General features: G+C 45.3%; 1 protein-coding gene across 6 annotated transcripts in view; it reads right to left on the bottom strand.

Annotated features, from left to right (window-relative positions):
• MTCL1 (microtubule crosslinking factor 1) overlaps positions 1-25,441 on the bottom strand; it is a 125,286-nt gene that overhangs the window by 51,334 nt on the left and 48,511 nt on the right. The window lies entirely within an intron of this gene.

The raw sequence follows: 25,441 nt of genomic DNA, 5'->3' as shown, positions 1-25,441 counted from the left end.
TTTAGGGAGAAAACCTCATCCAGGTCGCAACACAGCCCCCTTCGACTCATGACTAAACCTACATCTTCAAGTTCTTGTAAGTCCATACGTGACTCATGGGACATGGCCTTGGCTGTGTCCTTCAGTGGGCTGGGTCCCTGCCTAGTTCTACGTATGGTGCCGTGCACTTCTGCCTGCTATCAGCACGAAATCCATCTGAAATACAAAGAGGATTATAAATAAAAGGCCCAGGGATGTCTGAAATGGAACAGCAGGAAGCCAAGACAGTCCCTGTTAAAGTATGAAGACTGAAAGAACCAGCCAGCAGTTCAAGAAGCATCACAGCGGGAGACAAAGGGACGAGAAGCCTGCAAAGATGAAGGGAATCCTGAGATAAGCCAGGAGAAGGTGGTTTGGAAGGTTAAAAGACTTGCCAGCTCTCATTCAGACCCCAGCAAAGTCTGTGAGTGGGAAGGGGCTTTCCTTGCCCGCCGGCCCCTCCCCTCCATAGCCCTGCCGTACAGGAAGCACCAGGAACAGACCTGGAAGCTTGGATCCTCTGGGAGTTCCTGTCAAGGGGGCTCAGAGCCTCTCTGCTCATTCCTTTGCTGCCCAAACAGCCTGGGAAGGAGGCTCGCACACATCACTTACGTCAAGGTCAGACCTATAGTAGTGAACTCAGTTCTGTTTACACTCCAAGTGACTCACTCATAGAAAGCCAGCGAGTGCCATTTACTGGATGAATTTCGGGGTTATGAAACAATTCCAGCCACCCCTTACCCTCTAGGAGGCCAGAGGCCTGGAGAAAAAATAGCAGTTGAGAGAGGGTGAGAAGGTTACAGAATCAGCATGGAGTGTGGGTACTCCTGGGTCAGCCACGTCGGTGTGTACGGAAACTGATTATTCAAACCCAGCTGCAGAAGCAGCTTTGTTTCTTGTAGCCTTTTTGGTAAAAGCAGGGTCAAAGTAGAAAGAGAACCAACGTCTTCCAACAAGTTATGTTAAGTCTGTGTTAAGAAGGACTTGAGATTTACTACCCAGAGTCCATAGGCTTTCCAAGATTTTTCACGCGGCAATGAAGGGGCTTCTTTGATTTGAAAGAGCTGAACAAGGTGAACGCTTCTGATGATTCATGACAGAGAAGAGTTACAATAAAGAAGCAGGGAGAGAAACCATTCCCAAGGAAGGCTTCAGCCTATGGGATTTAATTCTGGGACCGAGGTCTGCGCAGTCAGCCTGCTGTCCCAGAGTCTCCCTCCACGGCATCATTTGCTACCCAATGACTGCAAAACACATTGTGCACACCCAAAAGGAAACTATCTGGAAGTGACATGAGAGCTAGAGGTGGAGACAGGAATTACGGTGCTGCATTGGTTGGGGGTGGGGGGAACACATGGGCCAACCAATGGGGAGCTTGTCTGTGCACAGATCCCTCCACCCGACCTGATGGGGTCTCCCGCTTGCTGAGCCCTGAGTGCAAGTGCGTCAGAGTCCCGTGATCCTTGTAGCGAATCACAGAACAGGTGGGGTGGGGGGGGCATGGGATCCCCCACAGAGGTCCCAATCACAGCAACAACTACAGGGAAAAACCATGCCAAGATTAAAGTTAACCAGAGACTGGCAGGAACTCTATGAAAGAAACCATACAATTTTGGTGCTAGACATAAATGCTTGATGCTGTCTGATGGAAAGACCCTATTTTATCAAGATGTCACATTTCTCCCATATCACTGTAAGTATGATGTCATGTTAACCAAATTCCTTTCTTTCCATATATATAATGTAATATATACACATATATACATGAGAGGCATTTATGAGTGTGTATACACACACGCACACACACATAGACTCACACACACAAATGCTATTTGTGTATATGTGAGGGAGGTAAGAATATGGAAATATTTGACAAAATGATTCAAAAATTCATCTTGAACAGGGGCTGGCAAACTAAGGCCTTCAGGACCAATCAGCCCACAGCCTGTTTTATAAATGAGTTTCGCTGGAGCAAAGCCTTGGTTATTACTGTCTACTTTGTACTACGGAAGGACATCTGAGGAGCAGTGACAATGGCCTCCAGAGCCTGTCGCATTTACCATCCGGCCCTTTTCAGAAAGTTTGCTGACCTCTGACCTAGAAAAATAAATTGGTAAAAACAGCCAAGAACACTCTGCAGAGGAAGACTAGGACAGCAGCTTTGCACTATTAGGTGTAGAAATACAATATAATGGTTTGGTGCTGGTACAAAAATAGGCAGATAAATGGAACAAAACAGAAAGCTCAGAAATAAATTTGAGACTATATGAGATTTTAACAGTTGATATGGGTAGCATCTGAAAAGTGGGGGAGAGAATGGACTGTTTGGTACAGGCTGGATAAGCTACTGGCTAGCACAGGGGGAAAAAAAAGCAAGATCAATACCAGGTATCCCCCCCCCCAAAAAAACCCCCACATGAATTAAAAATCTAGATGTAAGAAATCATAAAGGAACTAGAAAAAGAAAATCTCTGTTCTTGGGCACAGCCTTTATAAACATACACAAAAAAGCCAAAACATCCAAGGAAAAGACTGATCAGGTGGACCGGTAAGATTTTAAATTTTTATGTTTCAAAAAAATAAAAAACAATTTACAGTATTAAAAAGCAAATGACAAGATGGAAAAAAGATTTTTCTAGCACAAGACAGACAAAAGAGTAATATATTGCAAGCGACAGGAAAACCAGTTTCATTAAAAAATAAATGGCTAACAAACACATGATTACTAGCAATTGAAATAAAATGCCATTTTTTCACTGAGAGGTTTAGAGACCAAAAGACGCAGAACACCCAGTGTTGGCAAGTGTCCACAGAGGCAGGCACTTGTATCCAGATGAGTGAGAGTGGGCATTACATCCCACAGCATTACCGGTGGGAAAACGAGCCCGGCGAACGCACACACTCTGAGCCAGGAATCCCACCTCTGGAAAGAAACCACTAAGTTCCCATGACTCAGACAGCCTTCACTCACTCAGTATTAACAGTATCTACTATGTTGCCTTGTCTGAGCAAGAGAGTAACAGGTCTTTATTTCTAAGGAGTTGTCATGAGAGTGTGGAGAGTCAGACAGTAAGAAAGGAAACAAGAACAAAGTAATTTCTGCTGGCCTAAGGAAACTGCAGAGATACTGAGGGGAGACTTTGGGTAAGAATGCTGATCACACTACCTTTTCTAATAGCGAGTGAGTACTGTGGATGGTGTTAAAATTATGTTTTTGAAGAATACTTCCAGATTCAGGAAATAGAACACATTAAAAGAAAAATAGAGGTTGCAAACATCATATATTTTGTGATTTCAATTTACATCTAATAAAATATCAATAGAGATATGTCAGAAAAGCAGACTGGAGAAACAGATACCAAGTGTTAATAGTGTTCATCCTCAGGTTATGGAATTATGAGTGATTTTTATTTTCTTTTTTGTGGCTTTTTATAGCATCCAAATTACCCACAGTAAATACTATTTCCTTTACAAGTAAAACAAAACAAAACAAAAACAAAAACAAAAAAACTGAGGAAATTATTAAAGAGGTCAGAGAAAAGAGGCTCCCACTGATCTCTTATGTAGGATTGCCGTGGTATTTTTTTTTTATTGACATATAATGTATGATTTGTTTCAGGGATACAGGTCTATGAATCATCAGTCTTACACAATTCACAGCGCTCACCATAGCACAGACCTTCCCCACTGTTCATAACCCAGCTACCCTATCCCTCCTTCCCCCTCCCCTTCCGCAACCCTCAGTTTGTTTCCTGAGATTAAGAGTCTCTTATGGTTTGTCTCCTTCCCTGGTCCCACCTTGTTTCATTTTTCCCTCCCTTCCCACCATGGCCCCCGTGCCCTGCCTCTCAAATTCCTCATATCAGAGAGAGCTCCGATTGACTTATTTCGCTCAGCATAATACCCTCTAGTTCCATCCACGTCATTGAAAATGCCAAGATTTCCTTTTTGATGGCTGCATAGTATTCCACTGTGTGGGGTGTGTGTGTGTGTGTGTGTGTGTACCACACCTTCTTTATCCACTCATCTGTTGATGACATCTAGGTTCTTTCCATAGTTTGGCTATTGTGGACATTGCTGCTATGAACATTGGGGTGCACATGCCTCTTCAGGTCACTACATTTGTATCTTTAGGGTAAATGCCCAGAAGTGTGACTGCTGGGTCACAGGGTAGCTCTATTTTCAACTTTCTGAGGAACCTCCATACTGTTTTCGAGAGTGGTGCAGTGGTGTTTCATCAGAAATTATTTGCCAGGAGCACCTGGGTGGCTCAGTGGGTTGAAGCCTCTGCCTTCGGTTCAGGCCATGATCTCAGGGTCCTGGGATTGGGCCCCGCATCGGGCTCTCGGCTCAGCAGGGAGCCTGCTTACACCTCTCTCTCCGCCTGCCTCTCTGCCTACTTGTGATCTCTCTCTCTGTCAAATAAATATATAAAATCCTAAAAAAAAAAAAAAAAAAGAAAAATTATTTGCCAGCTTCTTGGATCTCTTTTTGTGAGCTGACATTGTTTTTATCAGCCTGGTGCTTCAGGCATAACTATATATATGTATAATCCATATGTATATTGTTTTTAAAAGACCAGGAAGCCCCCTGAGGAGTGAGGGAACCCACCAGGTGCCCCACTCTACCACAGGTGCCTGGCGTCTGGCTCCCTCACTGACTGATAGACGGTCACAAGGCCCCCAGCCTGGGGTATGGTGTCTTCCCAGGCTCACCTGCTACTTTGGGTCTCCTGGCCAAGGGACCCTGAGTGTAGGATGGTTTATGTGCATGTGATTCATGGCCAGTTCATTTCTCTAAAAGATTCAGAGATCCAGTGGAGAATCTCTTCCAAGAAACAATAAGAAAAAGAGGAAAATGTTGACCATCAAATAAACCAAACCCAGAATGGAGGACTTGCCTGCTGATTCATTAGACTCTTTCTTTTTAGTCTGGCCAACAGCCAGCAAATCAACTCTAAATTCCTATTGAAAGGAGAAAAAAATTGAATTTCTCACTCCAAATTGAACCCATCTAAGGCTGGTGCATTTGCTGAGTATTGAAAATGACTAAATAAAATATGACGTTAGGCAATTATTTGGACTTTCAAGTCATTTCTTAATATTTCCTATTTTAAGCCAACCAGTTTCTTCCAGGCAATTTCAGGAAAAAAAAACGAACAAGCTCTCAATTGCTTAAGTGTTTCAGAGACAGGCTTTGGGCTTAAAATTCAGATTAGTAATAAAAAGAGACAAAAATCATGATCCTGTGAATCATGAGTGAGGGTGGGAAGGAAGGTACGGATGTAGACAGGTGACTCTCAGAATTCTTAGAGATCCTTTTTATCTAGAAAGCTGTTTAAGTTTTGGGGGGCTGATGTACAGCACACGTGCTTATAAAATCTTATAAAATCAGAATAAGAAAATGAAGAGGCAGAGGCCTTCTTTCTGTTTAGGAGAAAGTTACCAAGATTCTCTTACCCACATTAGTCTCCACCCAAGGGTTAGGAGATGTGAAGGTATGACTTACGAGCTTCTCCTTTAGTTAGAAGCAGCAGGTCCTGGCTGGAAGATGACCTTTTATTCTTCCTTCCCCTCCACTAGCCTCTAGATGGCTCCCAGGGAGACTGGTTCCCATCCTGCCCTAGAATCATTGCACTCAGCTCAAGTCCATGCACCACTGTTACACTGCAGAGCCCTGTAAACAGAGTCCTCCGCGGATTCACATCCTCCATGGCCACAACCGAAGGAAAACACTTTCTCCTTGGCTGTTTGGGAGAATAATGGTGGATATTAACAATTACTGTTTGTTGGGCACACATTCACATCAGGGGCAATGCTAAACCCTTCCTTCCTCCCTCCCTCCGTCCTTTTCTTTCTGTTAGTTATGAGAAAGAAGGGTGGTGGGCAGAGGGAGAGGGAGAATCTCAAGCAGACTCCCTGCTGAGTGTGGAGCCCGACATGGGGCTCGATCCCACAACCCTAAAATCATGACCTGATCCAAATCAGGAGTCAGATGCTCAACAGATGGAGCCACCCAGGTGCCCCACTAAACTCTTCCCTTATGCGTCTGATCTCATCTCATCCTCACAAAAGCCCTGAGATGCATACATTATTACCACTGATGAACAGAGGAGAAAACAGTCCGAAGTGAGATGAGGTTTCTTGGTGTCCCCTACTCTGAGATGGGGCTCCAACCTGAGCCAGACTCCACCCCCTCATTCACAGTCCCAGCCCTGAGAGCCTCCAGGCTGCCTTCTGTGCTTCTGACAGCACAATCTGCCAATCTAGGCTGCTTTTCTTTTTGTTTTCGAGGTTTCTGAGCCCCGAGTTGCTGAGTCTTCTTGTACAAAGAGTCTCTCCTTTCTCTGGCGAAAGAGCACAAAGACCTATTACCGGAACAGTTGCAAATTGCTATGCTCACGAGGTACCTCATGGCCATGAAATATTTGTTTGCACTGGTAGTTTCTGAGGATCTGAGGCTGAAGACAGCACAGGTCCTTATATGGAAAAGACAGAAGCTATTATCAGAGGACAAAATGCTACAAAGTAAGTGAGAAGAGAAGACTCTATTGGGCTGTCCAGCTCAAGAAAGGTACAGCTGGTTCAGATCCCAGCACCCAAGGCAAAGAGGGAGAAGGCCAGAAGGACAACAGCCTGGCCACAAGCCACACAGTCCAGGCTGCGAGACCTACCTGGGAGGGACAGAGACCACCGGCACACCCAGGCTGCCCACCAAACGCCACCTTTGCTTGGGTAGAGAACATGGTGATAAAAATGACAGGTTGCTCCTTGTGCACATTTGGAAACATGACACGTATCTGTTTCGCAGTAGGGGCTGGTTGTTGCATTTTAAGCCCCAGAGACATTTATCTTGAGGCCCAGTAATTGGAAAATTGTGGCGAAAACATACTACAACACGGCAGTCCCAGCCAAACACAAAATAAATGAAACTGAAGGTGATAAAGCGACGGGTAAATTATCATTACTCTGCAATCAGAGAAATGGAAAAACATGACTATGGCAAGACCGAAACAGTGATGGTACAAAAAATAAAGTGTTCTTACCCCAAATTATAGGAATTCCCAGTGTATATACACACACAGGCACTCAGCAACACCATCAAGCAGTACACGAAATATTGAATTAGAATCTATATTTCAGAAGCTTCTACGGACTCACTGAGTAGGTGACAAATAAGTGGCTGTGGGGCATTCACAGATGTTGAAAATCCATATAAATATATGCTATTTGCCAATCAGAACTGAAGGTAAGGTTTGTGTCTTATTAATAATAATCTGTTCCTGGCTCCCACTGGTTTAGAAAAAATATACTAGTCCATGGAGAGAGGCAGATTATTTCCCAGTCTAACAAAATAATACAAAAAAGTTAGAAGTGCTTTGAAAAACAAAGTTGGGACACCTGGCTGACTCGGTCAGTAGTGCATGGCACTCTTGATCTTGGGGTTGTGATTATGGGCCCCACATGGGGCATAGAGCTTGTTTTTAAAAAAAGAAAAGCCAGGGCACCTGGGTGGCTCAGTGGGTTAAAGCCTCTGCCTTTGGCTCAGGTCATGATCTCAGGGTCCTGGGATCAAGCCCCACATTGGGCTCTCTGCTCAGCAAGGAATCTGCTTCCCTTCCTCTTTCTCTGCCTGCCTCTCTGCCTACTTGTGATCTCTGTCTGTCAAATAAATAAATAAAAATTAAAAAAAAAAGAATACTTGTAGAAATTCTTTAAAAAAAAGAAAAAAGAAAAGCCAAAAAATATAAACAAGGGGCGCCTCGGTGGCTCAGTGGGTTAAGCCACTGCCTTCGGCTCGGGTCATGATCTCAGGGACCTGGGATCGAGCCCCACATCAGATCTCTGCTCAGTGGGGAGCCTGCTTCCCCCTCTCTCTCTGCCTGCCTCTCTGCCTACTTGCGATCTGTCAAATAAAAAAAAATTTTTTTAATTGAAAAAATATATATATAAACAAATGTTAAAATGTTGTTCCCCTTTTCAGAGAAATTAATCACTCACTTTTCTTTCAGGTGCACATAACTTAAGAAAATACTTAGTACTTCAAACAAAAGAGCACATGAAACACTTTTAAATTACTTATGGTATATTTCATAATAATGAGCCATCACATCCTTTGGACCTTCTAAATTGACTCCAAGTATTGTTCTAAATAACAGAGTGTGCTATTATACTATTAAAATGTATGCATACAAGGGCATCTGGGTGGCTCAGTGGGTTAAGCCTCTGCCTTCGGCTCAGGTCATGATCTCAGGGTCCTGGGATCGAGCCCCACATCAGGCTCTCTGCTTGGCGGGCGCCCACTTCCCCCTCACTCTCTCTGCCTGCCTCTCTGCCTCTCTGCCTTGTGATCTCTCTCTCTCTCTCTGTGTCAAATAAATAAATAAGTAAATAAAATCTTTAAGAAAATGTATACATACATTTGTCAAAACTCAATGAACATAAATTTAACACCTGTGCATTTCAATACACATAAATTAACAAAAAATATAAGCAAAATTAAGTTCTAGTTAATAATTATTTATTTAAGGTATATTTAAGGTAAGTGAATTGGTGCCTACATTTTCAAATGTGTCAAAAAAATAAGGTGGGTTAATAGATAAATAGAAGGCTAGATAAATATCTGATGAATCAAGTATTGTAAAATGTTAATGCAGAATTTAGATGGTGAGTATACAGGTGTTCACTATAAAATCCTTTAAGCTTCCCTGTATGTTTGAAAATTTCCCTAGCGTTGAAAAAAACACATTATACACACAAATTCCCGATTTCTCTGAAAACAGCTGCTATAATATTGTACAGCCATTAAAAATTATGATTACTAAAAATTTTTAATAACATGGGAAATTTTTCATAAAATGCCCACCTTTGAGATGTAGGCTAAAAACATAAATTTAATTATCTCATCAAGATTAAATACTTCTGTCTTTGAAATATTTAGAAGCAAGTACACTAAAATGCTAGCAGGTCTTAGCAATGGGCAGCAGCATTATGGGTGACTCTGTGTTTTTCCTTACAGATTTTTTTTCCAGGAGTCAAAATGATTATATATTACTTTTCCAGAAAAATCCTTTTATTTCAAGGATAAGAGAACTGACCCAGAATGCAAACACACCCACTAAACCTACCACTGTGTTACTTTGGCCCCGTCTCCCCCGGAAGCAAGGCACAAGACTGATGGACTTTCCCTCAAGGGAGACAGGAAATTAAGCTAAGGGATTAGCCCCTAGGCGGGATTAGCTCCATGCTGCTGGAGATCATCAAATATATTTTCACACGGAGGACAAAGGAGGGCCTAATGGACATGGGGGGATAGCAAATGGATCTGAGATTCTAATCACCTCCCCAGCCGAAGGCTTCCTCTCAGAGAGGCTCCCTGACCAGGCGGAGGCTGACTCACTGACCCGTGTCTGTCCGGGAGCCCTGTTATCTGAAAGCCCTGCTCGCCTCCATTAATCATCCACCAAAGGCTCTGAGATCTGGAAAGCAGCCCTAGCTAGCATTCTGCCTAAAGCCAACACTGTCCCTTTGGTAAATAATCGTCTGGAATTCTCATCTCCAAACCAGAGCACCTGGGATTCCCACCACTAACACCAAGGCACACTCTTTAGGGATTGAAGAGGGGACAGGAGATGCTGACCCCACAGTTTCGTGACTCCTACGGAGCCAAAGCTCTCTCTAGTCCCTGTCTGCACCACCCTGTTTGGGGGACTGCAGAGGATTCAGTCAAGCAAGACAGCCACTGCCTTTCCAGGTGGGCCAGCCAGTGAGCATGGGGAAAGTAAGGGGCTTCCAGCAGAACGTAATCTGGGAGGAACAGAACAACATCACGGCAGGAATACCGACCGGCCCTAAGTGCAGAGCCGAGGGAAGCCCCGGGTTGGGGGCAGCGCTCTGTGAAAGCAGGTATCCCTGGGGTCCAGCGATTAAGAGCAAGGAAGCCCACTCTGTCATCCGTGGTGCTGTCTTCTGTGAATACATGGGACAGAAGCCTGATGCCCGAACCATGCATATTGCTGCCGGCATGTCGTATCCATGCAAGACCATATAGACAGTGCTCAGAAACACGATCGGCCACCAGAGCCGGTGTGGCCTCGGCAGCCCTCAACAGTCAAGCCAGAGCAGCCACCGTAAGAGCCACTGTCGCCTTCAAAGCCCTCACTTCAGGATCGGGCGGTGACAGTGGCCGTGTCACAGAGCCCAAGGGCAAACGTGTTATTTGGACTTGCAACAGCCTTTTGTTAGGATGGTTCCTCCCCAGGCTGTGTATAGATCCATTTGTGCCATCAAGCCAGATCCTAATGGCTCCTGAGTCTACAGAGGACAGAGGCTTAATCAGGAGGCACCGTCTGCCTGCAAGCTCGTCCTGCTGCCTTCTCTGATGCAGCTTTGGGGCCGCGACCCGCTGGGCGGATCACTCATCTCTGACGAGCCTGTGTGCCTGCTTCTGAGCCCTCGCCTGTCCCAGGGTGAGAGCAGATGTCCCTGGTCCCTCCGACCTTCAGACCCTCCGAGTCTCCTCTTCAGCGGAATCACTCCCTCCCATAGCAGCCTGGGTTGGGAAGCGTGTGGAGGAGGAGGGGAGACCACACATGCCCACAGCACCTTCTGTCTCGCACTTTCCAGAACGGACAGCAGGCATGGCAGTAACCTTGCAAAGGTTCCCTGATGCAGCCAGGGATGTGGGGAGGGGAAGGTTACACCTTACTTTGGGGTGTTGTCCCTGAAGTGCAGGGACAACTTGGGGTTGAGGTGTTTTTGCTTTGTCCGACAGCCCTCTGTTCAGACATCTCTGGCCCCTCAGGGGCTCCAGTGCCAAGTCCCTGCACTTGGGATGGGGCCATGTTTCCATTCTCCTCACACCACCAAACATTTTGCACATTTCCAGGCCCCTAGTCACAGCGAGGGGCCGGCCATTCCACTTCTGCCTGCCTGGCCAGCACCACACATGGACTTGGGGGGAGGGGGTGCACGGTGCTTCAGAAAAGTAGCTGATGCTCCCACAAAGAGTCCTCTGGAGGTTTAAGTAGCAAGTAGCCTGCAAATGGGAAAAAGCTGCTGGAGAGGCCTTGTTTTATCCCAGAGGATGTCCGCTGACTTCTTCTGTGTGCCACTCAGCTCACACTTCACAGGGTTCTGGTCACACATCTCTGTACTCCACGGATTCGCTGTGACTCTCCTTTTAGGCATTTTATGTCTTCCTTTACCCTCTGGAGTACCTACACCTAAGAGCTCTCAGAGTTGAATGTGTAATTTCAATTGTTTTTTTAAGTAAGAGCTACATCCAGTGCGGAGCCCAAGGCAAGGCTTGAACTCATGACCCTGAGATCATGACCTGAGCTGAGAGAAAGAGGCACTTAACAGACTGAGCCACCCAAGCATCCCCTCAGTTGGCTTTGAAAAGCTTTCGTAGTATGGCTTTAGGGAAACTTCATAAATTTGAAGATTTTTGTCATCCAAAATCTGTCCACATCTTTATGAATTTTTAGTTTTCCAGTGAGCATATGAAGACATGCATGTTATATGTGTAAAAGGGAAAAGTGGGCGAAGGCCATGGGCATTCACATCCAAATCCAGGTAAATCACTCATAGTCCGTGACCCTGGGATAGCTCCTTGAGCTCCTAGTACCCCAATTTCCCTATTTAAAAGTGGTAATAATATTAATACCTACTTTGTATAAAGGTTTCTTGTAAGGACTAAATGAAATAATATGCTTAATAAAGTGATTGCCATGGCCACAAAAAGCAAACATTAGCGAACCATTTATGATTCTTTACTTAATATTTTCAGATGCTAATCACCTTTTTCCCCCCCTAAAGTAGAGGGAAAAAACCATTATTATTCATTCCAGCTTTCTTCTCTCTACAGGAGCAAAACCAGTGTTCACAAAAGTGTTTTTTTCACTCTACATGAGGAAAGTATGTTTGAAGTGTCAACTTTGTCAACTGTGTAGTTTCCATATATTCTCTTATTTTTGCACTTTTTTTTTTTTTTTTTTGTAATAGAAATTGGCTATTTCAGGATGCCTGGGTGGCTCAGTGGGTTAAGCCTCTGTCTTTGGCTCAGGTTGTGATCGCGAGGTCCTGCGATTGAGCCCCGTGTCAGGCTGTCTGCTCAGCGGGGAGCCTGCTTCCCACCCCCACCCCCCACCTGCCTCTGCCTACTTGTGAACTCTCCCTCTGTCAGATAAATAAATAAAATCTTAAAACAAAAACAAAAACAAAAGAAATTGGCTATTTCAGAACTTCAAATTCATATCCCAGGTCACCTAAAATCTCGCTATTGTCACTGAGGAAATTTTACCTTAGAAAGAAATCCTCTCTCACACTGAGTGGACGTTACTTCCATCGCTTCGGGGAGGTGAGTAGGTCAGATTTTCCACAACGCACTTACGTGTGCCAAGAGCCACTGGCAAAGATGCGCAGGATGAGTCAAACCATGAGGAGAAAAATGAGGACACGTGCTCTCCCTCACCATCAGATCCTATCAGAGCCTAAGGCTCAAAGGGAGACACGCCTCTTTGGGACTGACAAGGTTTTTCTTTGACACAGTCACATAAAGTGTGTGGCATCCCCAGGCACGAAGGCAGATTTAACTACCCAGACCATCCCTCACAGCACCAGGGGCTGGTTCTCGTGGCAGCAAGGGGAGGTCATTCATTGATGGGGCCCGTCACCTTCTCTTTGAAAATCTCAGCCTTTGGAAAGATACCTTCTAAAAACACTAATTATCAGAGACACAAACGGACACTCGTAAGGTAATGTTTACTGCATCGTTATTCACAACAGCCAAACGAGGGAAGCAATCCCGGATGAACGGGTAAGCGGAACAAGTGGTCATCATACAATGGGAGGTTATTCAGCCGTAAAAAGGAAGGACATTCTGATACACGGATGAATCTTGAAAACGTGGTGGGTGAAATAAGCCAGACCCCCTCCCCCGCAAAAAAAGGAAAAATATTGTGTACTTCCCAATTACGTGGGATACCTAGATTAGGCAGATTCAGAGAGCCAGAAAGTAGAAAAGAGGTTACCAGAGGCTGGGTGAGGGAGGAACGAGGAGTTACTGTCTAATGGATGCAGAGTTTCTGTTTGGGATGATGGAAAGTTCTGGAAATAGCAGCGATAGCTGCACAACATTGTGAATGTCTCCAATGCCACTGAATTATACACTTAAAAAGGACAAAAATGGTAAATTTTATGTTCTGTATATTGCAGAACAGTAAAAAACAAAACAAAACAAAACAAAACAAAACAAAAACAAAATCAAAAACAAAAACCTCCTCCATCTAAAATAGCCTAAAAGCCATAGCAAAACCCTCCAAACAAACCTCTAGCTATGGATCGCTACAGCTTATATTTTGGGTGTCACTATAAGATCCTATGACTTATTTCATTTTCCATGTGTACAATACTATAGATTCTCTCTCTCCTTTTATGGCTAAGAAGCTAAGATTCACTAGTACTGTTTTTAATCTGTAAAATACACATTCAGATGGATTCAAACTGCTAATAAATGTTTTGAAGGCAGCTTTTAAACAGTGACCAAAGTGTTAGCAGGTTTTTTTTTTTTTCCCTCCAGGGCTTTGCTTTTTTTTTTTTTTAAAACAATGGCACATTTTAAAATTCTATTTTATTATATCACCAAAGGTAGTTTTTCCCCATTGATGTTTTAGATCCATACATTTTTAACCAACTACTACCTGCAGGCTCTCTTCGTAAGAAACACATCATTTCTCTGTGGTCATAGCATATTTGTAGAAAAAAAAATTTCCAAACTTACCAGAAAATTTGGATTTTTTTCATGGCAGTATCCAATCTTAAAACTTGCTCGAAGCAATGCAGGAGTATCTTCTACAATACTTTCTTTTTTGTACATATGTACAGAAATACATTGCTTCTTATGGAAATATGGGAAGTAAAAAGAATGAAAGGAGAAAGCAGCTGGAAAGACTGCAGGTAAGAGAGAGGGACAAGACCAGGGAAAAGTGCAAGCCTTATGTTCTGTCCCTAGACAGAGCTCTAGCTGACCAGCTACCTTATTAGCCCTTGTGTCAACTGAGAGGTCAGGACCCTGACACTTGCCTTCTGGTGGGTCAGCAGGGAAAACCTGGTGACGTGACAAGACACCCAGCAAAGGACCGCCGTCCAGAATGTCAGGAAGCTTAGCAGACTTGCTGCTTCTATTATGTATCTAGTAACTTGTTGCACTATGGCCAAAGACCTTGTATTCAAGGTCTGGCCTCCTCACAACACCTCTGGGAGGTGGGTGTCATCATTTGCATTTCATATGTGAAGGGAAGTAACTCACCCACCGCTCCAGGTGGGGCTTGAACCCAGGCTCTCCACAGAGCTGAGCTGGCTGTCTGATGAGGGAGCTCAGATGGAAGGGGGGTCAGAACCCCAGCGGGCCACTCATGTCCATGCTGACTGAGCTCATGTTCCAGTGGAGCAGAAAAGTACACAACAGAAGATAATGCTGTGCCCTTGATATTTTGGGGGCTCACAGGGGGGTAAAGAAGTAGCTACACACTCCTTGCCTCACTAGAGTCACTTCACATTTGTCTGTCCTTCATAATGAGAGCAGAGCAGCCTCTAAGGACTCAGGGGACCTAGAAGGATGAGCCCTTCAGGGCCCCCTGCAGAAACCGGAATCCCAAACACACTACCGTCCTCTCAATCCGGACACCCACAGCCCACCGCTGTCTCCCACTTTGCCCTCCTCAAGCCTGGGCATGCTGCAGACCCGAGTCTAGTGTTCTCTGGGTACTGGTGGGCACAGAATACCTACTATAACAACAGTTTATCATTTATGGACACGATACTCTGCTCTGGAAATTTCTGCCAGTTACATGCTTCTTTAGAAATCCTAGGTTTGAGAGGACAACCTTCTTTTAATCAGGGTCTCACCATGGAGTTGTGCTTTTTAAGCCTCCTTTCTTCCCAGGAGACTCCTTCCACACTGGGACAAATGAGAACCCCTTCAGCTCCCCCATTAGAAGGGTCGCAAAGGGTCCTGGGGGTGAGGGGAAGTAGTCTCACGTAAATTAAGAGCACAGAAAGAACGGGAGAAAGAACCATTTCTCCTGTGGATTCTTGGCTGCATGGAAGAAATCATAAGTAACTCTTGAACTTCAAGGAGTCAATTTCCCACAGTCTTTGAAATCAACGGTATTCTTTCCGAATGCCTCCTTGGTACAGCCAGAGATGATCTAGGGCCTGCGGATGGTTATGAGTGCTGAGCTCCAGGAAGAATCCTGAAAACACGTCCCAATCTTCCACCCCCCGGAGAAGCAGGAGCATTTACTTGTAGACCTTTGCCCACACAAATGCACTTTACAAAAAGGCTTGTCAGATGCTATCGATGAGCTTAAAAGCACTCGGCATAATTCGTGTGTGATCTGCTTAAGTCTTTCCACTCAAAGGCCATTTTCCTCCAAAAGTGATCCCAAATGCGGAATTACAAAACAATAAAAATACCCCTTAACCCACTCCCCATCCCTTTTAACCTTTTATTCTTCTGTTCCTCTATGATTACTGTCCAGGACTGGGATTCTGGAGGAGGCATTTCAACAACATTGTACTGAATGCAATAAATGGAGAAGAGGAGGGGTCTTTGAAAGAAATCTACAAGCCTGGTATATTCAGCCCTCTTCATCTCTCTGGAACCCTGAACCTGGTTTCCCCCATTCTCGGCACAATCTGCAATAACAGAGTTTTGTTTCCTCAGGCCACTTATCACTGTCTACCTATTGTGTGATCACAAGCACCTAATAGCCAAGAATTCACAATTCATTGAGGTCCCCTGGCTCGTGAGAGGTGAAAGAGAGCCTAAATACAAAATAAGCATGAACAGTTTTTAGAAAAACTTCAAAAGCACAAAGTAACACAATCCTAGCTCAAGTCAGACCAGATGTTTACAGCCTTATCAAGTCAGATGTGTTTAATGAGTATCCTAAGGCACAGGGCCAACCTCATCACAGATGAGATTAATCATCCTGCAAAAGTTCCCCACTGTCTCTACTCTAGATCCTACAGATTAAGAAAAACCCAGGTGAAGGGCACTGCTGTCATGTATGAACCTCACCTAGAAAATGGGAAGTGAGCCACAGTTAGATAACTGGAAAAATCTCTCGGGTGTTGTTTGGTATCATTCTTGAAGAAAGGATTAGCAGAGTGGGTGATACCACCTAGATTATGATTATTATAAAGATTTCTTTCATCTTTCTGAGATAAAAAGTCTTTAAACTCATCTTGAAACCCTTGTTTAGCTAACTCCATAGGTATAATACCATTTAAAGAAAGAACATCTCTATCAAATGAACATGTACATTTTATTAATACCAAAACAATAAAAGTAGGAAATGACAGCATTTAATACAGTAAAAACATACTCCTTTTAACCAACTGAGCCACCCAGATGTCCCAAAACATACTCCTTTTAAAGAACTAGGACACTTCATCAGACTCCCTGTGTTAGAAGACAATATTCCACTGAGATACTGTGATGTTTGATAAGTACATATTTGGTCTTCATTGGTATTTGGTCTTTCTGGCACAGACCCTGGAATTCTGTAAATGACAAGAGCCATAAACATGTGTTGATATTCATAATAAACCCTTGTCAACCACACCTGAGTTTATGTTAATGAGGTGACGTTTGAAAAGCTCCTAGAACATCTTAGGAAGATCTTAGATGGGGGCTGATCACCAGAAGAACTAACCATGTAATAAGAGAACCTTCAGTCCCATCCTCAGATCTTCAGGAAGGAGAGAAGGGCTGGAGATGGCCAGTGATCTAATCCACTGTGTTTATATAATGAAACCTCCATAAAAATCCCAAAGGATGGGGTCTGGGAGATTTAGAGATTTGGAGAGTGGTGCCCCCTGAGAGTCTGGAAGCTCTTTGCCATTCCCACGTATCTCGCCCTATGTATCTGGCCATTCCTGAAGTATATCATCTTATAATAAACCGATAATCTAGTAAATAAGATGTTTCTGTGAGCTGCTCTAGCAAATTCATCAAACCTCAGGAGGGCGTTGTTGGAACCTCTGGTCCACAGCTGGGTGGTCAGAAACACAGGTACCTGGCCTTATAATGGCATCTGAAGTGAGGAGGGGCCAGGAGGGCAGTCTTGTGGGACTAACCCGCTATCTCCAGGTAGACAGTCAGAATTGAGTTAATTGCTTGGTGGGATTGACAAAACCCCACATAACAGAATTCGTGTCAGAATCAAATCTTCACAAATCACTTCAAAAATGCAAATGATCCCTTTTTACTAAATATATATCTCCAAACACACCTTTGTGTCCTGCAACATTTTATGGGTTAGAATCTGAGGGCATAACTGTTTCCTGTCACATGCCCTTGGAACTTCCAAGATCTTTCCTGGACGGTAATATTCTTATTTCATCTGCTTCCAGGTGTCCCTGCTCTCTGGCCTTCTCTAGGTTTGTCACTGTCCCCTATTTCCTGTCAATCACCTGTTACAGAGTTGACTGGGGGTTGTCTCGGTCACCAGGACACATGTCTTTAGTTCCTACAGTGACTATTCGCTATTCGGGCATTCTTGGGGAAGGAGGGGTTCCAGGGATATGAAAGATTTCCAGGGACATAACACTTTCCTCTGTAGAAGCTAAAGCTTCAAACAATAAATAAATGGCATTAGTCATTAAAGGTAACTCAGGTTCTAGAATCCTGAAGTTTAGAACCCAGTAGGAGTGCATGATGGTAGCCCACAGGCCTCAGCAGTGGGAAAGCTAGTACTTCTAATTTCCAGACTGTTTTAGAAAATACATTCTGATTTCCCAGCCTTTTTAAATGGAATTTACAGAACACAGGTCAACTTTGTTCTCATGTCTGGGGCTCCATTACCAACTTTTGGGGGGACTCTGCCATGGGCTCTCTGGCTGACTATACCCGGGGGCCAACTCACTTCTAAGAGGTGACCTTCCCCACTAAATGCATCACTAGGCATCCCAACAGCCTCTTTGGAGCTTCAGAGCCTTTTTTTTTTTTTTTTTTTTAAAGCACTCCGAAGTTTATGAGCATGTTCCAGATGTATATAAAGCTGACAACACCTGAATTTCAGATAAAGACACACTCTCATCTTTCATATTTTATCATCTTTTTGTTCCTCTCTTGTAGTCTCTCAATTTTTTTTTCCTCCCAAAAGGTTGCCTCTACCCTTCCACATTGTGGAAAGGCTACATAATGGGAAGCTGAAGCTCTTGCCACTGATCTATACAATTCTTTCTCCTGGCTAGCTATGGCTGAAATCTCACACCGTTCCATAAGGGAACTGTGACAAGGGCTGAAGTCACCGAACTGCCTTAATGACCTCCAGAAAGTCCGGTGACTCTCCAACAGGGACCACCGCACTCACGTGCAAAAGCTCAAACATCCCACTTCTCAGACAGAGTTGTCTGCCCTCACTCCTTGCCTGCTCGTTCTAATTCTGAATACACGTCTAACAAAACTGATGAAAATAATCGTATTTGTGTGATGTTGCATGACTTCCCATACAGCCTCTACCTCAAAGCCCTGCTCCACGCACAACTCCCTGTGAGCACATCATCTGCGGACTTTATAGGACTTCTCTCCCGGAGGGGACGGTTTGTCTTTCAAAGGTGCCTGAGACATTAAAAATAGTTATGACCCATCACAAAATAGGTCAGGTTATCCTGGGGGCCCCAGAGAGATGTCCTGGAATTCTAAGAAGCGGCACTGGTGTCAGGAGGATTTTCTGGGACAGAGCTGGTTCCAGGGAAAGCGAGGAGAAGAGCATGCGATGCCCGTGAAGTGTCCTTGATGGGAAAGAAGGCTTGCTTGGCTGTCCCTTGCTCCTCAAGAGGAACAACCACACACTCTGCAAGTGTCAGGACCACGGAGTTACTTTGCCACCACTCCATCACTTGTTAAATTTGAGCCTGACACGCCAAGATCATCAAGGACTAAAGGCCAGGTTTTTTGGCCCAGGTGGGAGTTTTCATACAAAATGATGATGACAAGAGCCAAAGCCCCAAAAGCACTTGTGACCCTGGCGTCCGAAGGCTTGAGTCCTGGACCCTGTCCTGTCACTTGTTGTGTGATGTCAGGCAAATCCCTTGGCATTCCTCAGTCACAGCCTCCTGTGGGTAGACCTGTGGGTAGACTCACAGAGTGAAGGTGTGTGAGGAGCGAGCGGCCTGGGGCGTGGACCCACTTGGTGTTCCTCAAATGTGCTGTCTCAGTCTGCAGCCTCTCAAACCTAGAGCCACCTAGGGACTGTAATATTTTCAGTGACTTTCAAGTTAAATGCTTCCGTCACCAATAGAAGCATATGGCACTCAAAGCCAGGAGTCGGGGGAGGGGGGAAGGGGGCGGGGCTCTTTGGTATTATCAGAAAGAAAGCTGGGGCAGAATTAGGGAGAGTTGTTTTTTTCAGGTGAGCTCTATCTGCAAGCTAATTTCTTCCCACCAAAAAATCTGAAAAACTAAACCCTGTTTCCATAAATACTCCTATGCATCACACATCAGAGAAACAGAGACAGAGAGAAATGAAGAATAAGAGAGCACATAAGACACACAGAACTGGGCGGGGCGGAGGCATTATCAGGTAGCAGGCATTCTGCAGAATTACATGTGTCTGCACTCTAGCTACACGCATCCAGAGCGGCTTTGGCTACGGGAATATATATACCAACTAAAAAATATGTAACCATGGGGTGCCTGGGTGGCTCAGTGGGTTAAGCCGCTGCCTTCGGCTCAGGTCATGATCTCAGGGTCCTGGGATCGAGTCCTGCATCGGGTTCTCTGCTCAGCAGGGAGCCTGCTTCCCTCTCTCTCTGCCTGCCTTTCCGTCTACTTGTGATTTCTCTCTGTCAAATAAATAAGTAAAATCTTTAAAAAAAAAAAAATATGTAACCATTCTTGATAGAAACGTAACAACATGATTTGGTTGGGTTTTCCCTCTGACATCACTGGTATTTCATTATCAAGCACTTGATAGGTTTACTTTGGTTGTTCCAGGTAAGCCCATCTCATTCTTCTAGAATGTTCTAAAACCAAGGGCAAGGGCTGAATCATCCACCGCCTCCAAACTCCCAACAGCACCTGCCGGGATGTTACGCACATAGGAGATACTTTATAGACAATTGTTTAAAGTGGGAGAAACATTTTTTTCAAGCAGTTGCTTCACATCATCTGCAGGAAAAGCAAAAGGATTTTCAAATCATTTGAAATAAGCATTTCTATATATTTTAAATTTGAAATCTATATAACTGGATTAAATGCTGTAAAATGGTTCTTTGTTAAACAGATGCAAATTTTATTTTATTTATTTATTTTTAAAGATTTATTTATTTATTTGACAGAGAGAAATCACAAGTAGGCAAAGGGGCAGGCAGAGAGAGGAGGAAGTAGGCTCCCTGCCAAGCAGAGAGCCCGATGCAGGACTCGATCCCAGGACCCCGAGACCATGACCTGAGCCAAAGGCAGAGGCTTAACCCACTGAGTCACCCAGGCGCACCAGATGCAAATTTTAAAACGTCTCTCAGATGTTCACCTATGGCACTGTCATATTTCTTTTTGTTTCATTTTTATATTATTTTATATTCATTTATATTTTATTTTATTATTTTATTTTATTATTTATTATATTATTTATATTTATATTTTTTATTTTATTTTTATATTATTAGAAGACCATATTTTTTTTTATATTTGAATACTTTTGTATGATGAGAAGACCATTTCCACAGGTCTCTCATGTTTCTACGCATCATACTGGACCTAGGACACAAGAGTCGGACCAGTCTTTCCCTGGACCGTTTCTCAGGACTGTGCTTGCAGTGAGCGACCTTGAAGATGAGGTTAATACTTCCTCTGTAACAGAGAGCAGGCATGTTGACTGCTGCTGTCAATGCTGGGTGTCCCCCACCAGCTCAGTGCTCCCCAGAGGCAACACAAGCCCACTGTGTGCACACCATCCTTCTGGGCCCTCTGGGTCCTGCTCCTTGGACTTGGGGGACCAAGGGGGGCTGACTGCTGATGGCTGCCTGGTACACCGCAACTAATAAAGGCCTTCTCTCCCACACCAGAGTCTCACATCTTCCGTCAGCATCCCTGGAACTGTTCACAGTCCAGCTAAGCAGCTTGTAACTTCGGTAAATAACACGGATCCATCCGTATCTTAGTTCAAATAGTGGGTGAGTGTCTCCAACTGACATTAGAGTTGAGTAAAGGAAAACTGGGTTAGAAGGTCATGCCTATAAAAATGGAATTCAAGATTTGATATATTTTTTTTAAAAAGTGATTTTGACATTTCGGAAAAAGTGTCCTGCCCACCTCGGGCTCTGCGGTATCGGGTTCCGAGTGTGCGCGCAAACATGTCTATGATGTGCCCGTCTATCTAGCCAGGCACCCCTGCCTGAGCAGTCTGGCCTTACGTGATTCTGCTGCCATCCCTTTCTGAGGGCTCCCATGACACTGCTAGAGGCAGCTGGTCTCGTAGCCTGGGGATCAATAGTAAAACGTCAAGTGTGGCCAGCCTGGGCCCTTGGCCTGGCACCAGCCTCCTTCCTCCCCACAGTGGCAGGCCAGAGTGGCCACACCTGTTGCCAAAGCAAGTCATGAAGCTTAGAGACTGATTTTTCTATTTAAAAGTTATCAGCTGTCAACCCTCTCTCAGCACGCCGCCCATTCGTGGAAGCTGACTGTTCAAAACGTTTAACCAAGTTTACAAAACTGCCCATGAGCTTCATGAAGCCAGGATACTTCTGCATCTCACTCAAAACTACAGACGGTTCCTGACTCGTGAGGGTTTGACTTACGGTTTTTTAACTTTATGATGGCATTTAGAAGGCGCTACGCCGTTGACAGAAACTGTACTTTGAACTTGGATTGTGTATGCTTTCCTGGGCTAGTGATATGGGATGATCGTCCCCTGGGATGCCAGGCACATGGGCACAAGAGTCAATGACCGACCCGCAGCTGTGCTGTACCCCCACGGCCATCACTGGTCCCTTTTGGCATAGGATTCTATAATTACACAGAAGATTCAACATCTGATTATAAAATCGGCTTTGTGTTAGATGAATCTGCCCAGTGGTGGTCCTGCACACAAGGAAGGCAGGCTGGGTGGAACTGTGACAGGCCAGGAGGATCAAATGTCTTTTCACCTTAACATGTTTCCAACTTAACGATGGGTTTCCTGGGACGTAACACATCGTAAGTCAGAAAAGTTCCGCATTTTGATGTTCTCATTTAAAATACTGGATAATGTATAATTTTATCTCAGTCTCCAAGTCAACCTTATCCACGGTGTCTTCTCCCAAATCAGTCCCCTCCTCTCTGTCCTCAAGATGTCCCAGATTCTAAGCCCTGGAGTCCTCTCCAGTTCCCTCCTTCCTTTCCTTGCAGTCTTACAGGTTGTGCCTCCTTTCAGGACACGTCCATGTTCATCAGCCCTCCTCGTCGTCAGCTTCACTATCTCCATCCAGCCCAGGTCAATGAAACAACTTTCCAAAGAGAATGTCCCTGACTCCATCTGTCCCAACTCAATGCATTTCTAACCTAACCTAGTCTTCAGCATCACAACAACAAAGAAGACTATTTTTCATTGTGATGTCTCCCTCTTCCAAAAAAAGCCAATGGCTCTCCTTGAGCCAGGAACCAACTTCACGGGTGCTGACCTGCCCTGAATCTCACCCCAACACCTACCCCCAGCCTGCACTGGATCTATGGGATCCAGAACAGTGAGAAAGTTTGCCCTGGGTCTTCTTGACTATTTATGGGCATGCAGCAAAACCCCCAAGAACAAAAAAAATGATGGTTTTTTTTAGTGTTCATCTACCAGAAATGAGTGTCAAAAACAGCAGAGCAGTGAGAAATTATGACACAAAATTTAAGTGACCTTGTTACTTAAAAGGACTCTCCTGGAAGGACTGAGACGGCCAACTTCTGAGCACAGCCCAGAACAGCAGTAGCAGCGTGACCAGCCTCCCCAGGAGCACAGATAAAATATCACATTACACTCCTGGGTGGTCACAGAAAGAGATGTGTTTAATGTCTCTGCCCACAAAACTTAAAACAGAGCACCAAGTGGCTAAAGGAATACTCTTCTGGAGCTTTCTTTTGACAGAACACAGACACGCTATGTCCAAACATGTGCAAAATTCCTTATAAACATTCGAGTCAAAGCGCACTGTCAGCAGTGGCTTGAGCCTTACGAACCTCTCTTTTGCAAATATCTTCTTCTTGATAGAATCCAGACACACGCACACACATGTGCACGCTGTATGCCGAGAGACATGTACGCGGAGCAGGGAGACGCTCGGTCACATGTCCACACCCACTTGTGCTGCTGTGGGTCTGGCGCCCAGAGGGTCTGCCTAGCCAAGCCTGAAGGGTGGCATGGGGACCCATAGGGCAAACCTGGCCAAGGTGCCCACCACGCGGGGATGCGGCCCACTGCCTCACAGCTGCCCGCCATCCTCCCCGTCACCTTCTCCCGCTCGTGTCTAATACAGCAACACCTTAACACCTTAACAGAAGGTGGCTCTGCAGGGCTCAACCCCAGTCACCTTGTGACTCCCAGAAATAAATTAAGTTTTACAGGCAAGTCGCTTCGCTGGAATGAAGATAAAGTACTCTAATTAGCCAAGAACTCCCTCAAGTCAGGGGGATAATCTGATTACAGTGGCAATGCATTCAGAAAGCATGTTCATAATCTCGTTACAAGTCCTCCCACACCCAGAAAGAACATGTTCTCAAGCCTTCCGCAGAGCTGTGTCCTCTGGGCTCATTCATCTGGGGTCCAGCTTGGTAACCCTGAGGAAGAGCTGGTGGTGTTCTAGAGCTCCTCCCTGCCCTCTGTCTGAGGACAGGCAAGACACTTCTCCTCACCCAGCCGGCCAGCCAGCCAGCCAGGAGACAAGCACACACTGCCTGGTGCCGGGAACCCATCCCTCAGCCAGGGACACAAAAAGTGGCCAAGCAGGGCCCTGCCAGGGAGAAGGGCTCTCTCCGAGCCCACGGCTTTGGCAGCCAGACGCATGGGGCCAACCAGCTGACAATTTTAATATTCCCTATGGATTATCAGAAACAAATTCAAAGTGTATTTTTATGTCAGCAAATCTTTACCCCATTTAAACATCATAACGCTCTTCCGAGGTTGGTGCTATTGTCTCTATTTTATAGCTGCCCACACCGCAGTCGAGACACTCAAGCAGCTTGCCGCCGTCACCTAGTTATGAAGTGACAGGAGGACCCGATGTCTGAGTGGAGCCCGGCGTGGGCTGGCCAGCACCACACACTGAGTTCCAGTGGAAGACACAGTTCCCACGAGTAGTTAGCAGGTGGCCAAAGCCTTTGCTGGCTCACGGACCTGCTGCCACGGCACCTGCCCGGGGTGAGGCTGCTCTTGCCATTCAGATCGCCGCGCACAGCCTCCGAGCCAGCGTCCCTCCGCCCGCGTCACTGTGTCATCACTCCGCTGCCAGTGATCGGCCAAGGAATGCCTCTGAGAGTGGCAGGCCCCTTTGGGAGTCCTCCTGCGGCGCCCCATGGCCTTCAACATAGCATTCTACACTCGGAGCCCAGACAGGAGATTCGCGCCATCTGTCCTTGGTCAGCCTGACCTGTCCAGCCTCACTTCTGGCCGCTCCACGTGCCGCATCCCTTGAGGTTCCGTGCGGTCGGACCCTCTGCTTCTCCTCCCAGGGCCCCATTACTGTGATGCGACGTCATCACTGCCGGGGACCCTTGGCCGGGGCCACCGCCCTTGCTATTTTCTCATTGCTCTTCAACACCTCTCTGAATGAAGTGTGGGGACACTGCGCAGGGAAGAATGCCCCGCAAATGGAAAACGTGGCTGGCTGCTCAAAAGCTCCACCTTTGGCTGCTGCCAAACAAATAAGGCAAGTGGCCAACTATCTCAGAAGGTCATCTGAGGCCAGTCCAGGGTCTCCATTTATAACGGAACTAAAAGTAGAGATGAAGCATGACATTGGGAGGGAGGCATCACATGCTAGTGGGGCCAACGGAGGACACTTTGCTCGTCCTTGTGCATGAGAAAGTGCTTTGAAGGGACTGGACCTTAAGTGACCGTGACAATCCCTGGGAAGGAGCTGTGACCACTGAGGACGTCTGGCTGCAAGATGCAAGGGTCTCACGTTGGTTCCCATTTATAAACCATGAGGCTTCCCTCATCATCAAAGTCTTACACTCAGGCTGGTGATTCTGTCCCGAAGACAGAGGGGCCTGACCCTGCACTAATGTAAAAAAAAATTCTGAAAATCCGTACCAACATATCAATAAACTTCCCTAGGCCTAATGGAAACACACATATTATATATCTGTGCATATTTTATATTTATATTAGAATACATAGAAAAGGTATAGATCTCATACCTCAGCTTCCGAAAATGTGAATCAGTGCTAT

The sequence above is a fragment of the Mustela erminea genome, chromosome 13 (assembly GCF_009829155.1).
Source record: "Mustela erminea isolate mMusErm1 chromosome 13, mMusErm1.Pri, whole genome shotgun sequence".
Classification (NCBI taxonomy): Eukaryota; Metazoa; Chordata; class Mammalia; order Carnivora; family Mustelidae; genus Mustela; species Mustela erminea.
Note: the sequence above shows the minus strand (reverse complement) of the source record. Positions and strands in the feature narration are given on the sequence as shown.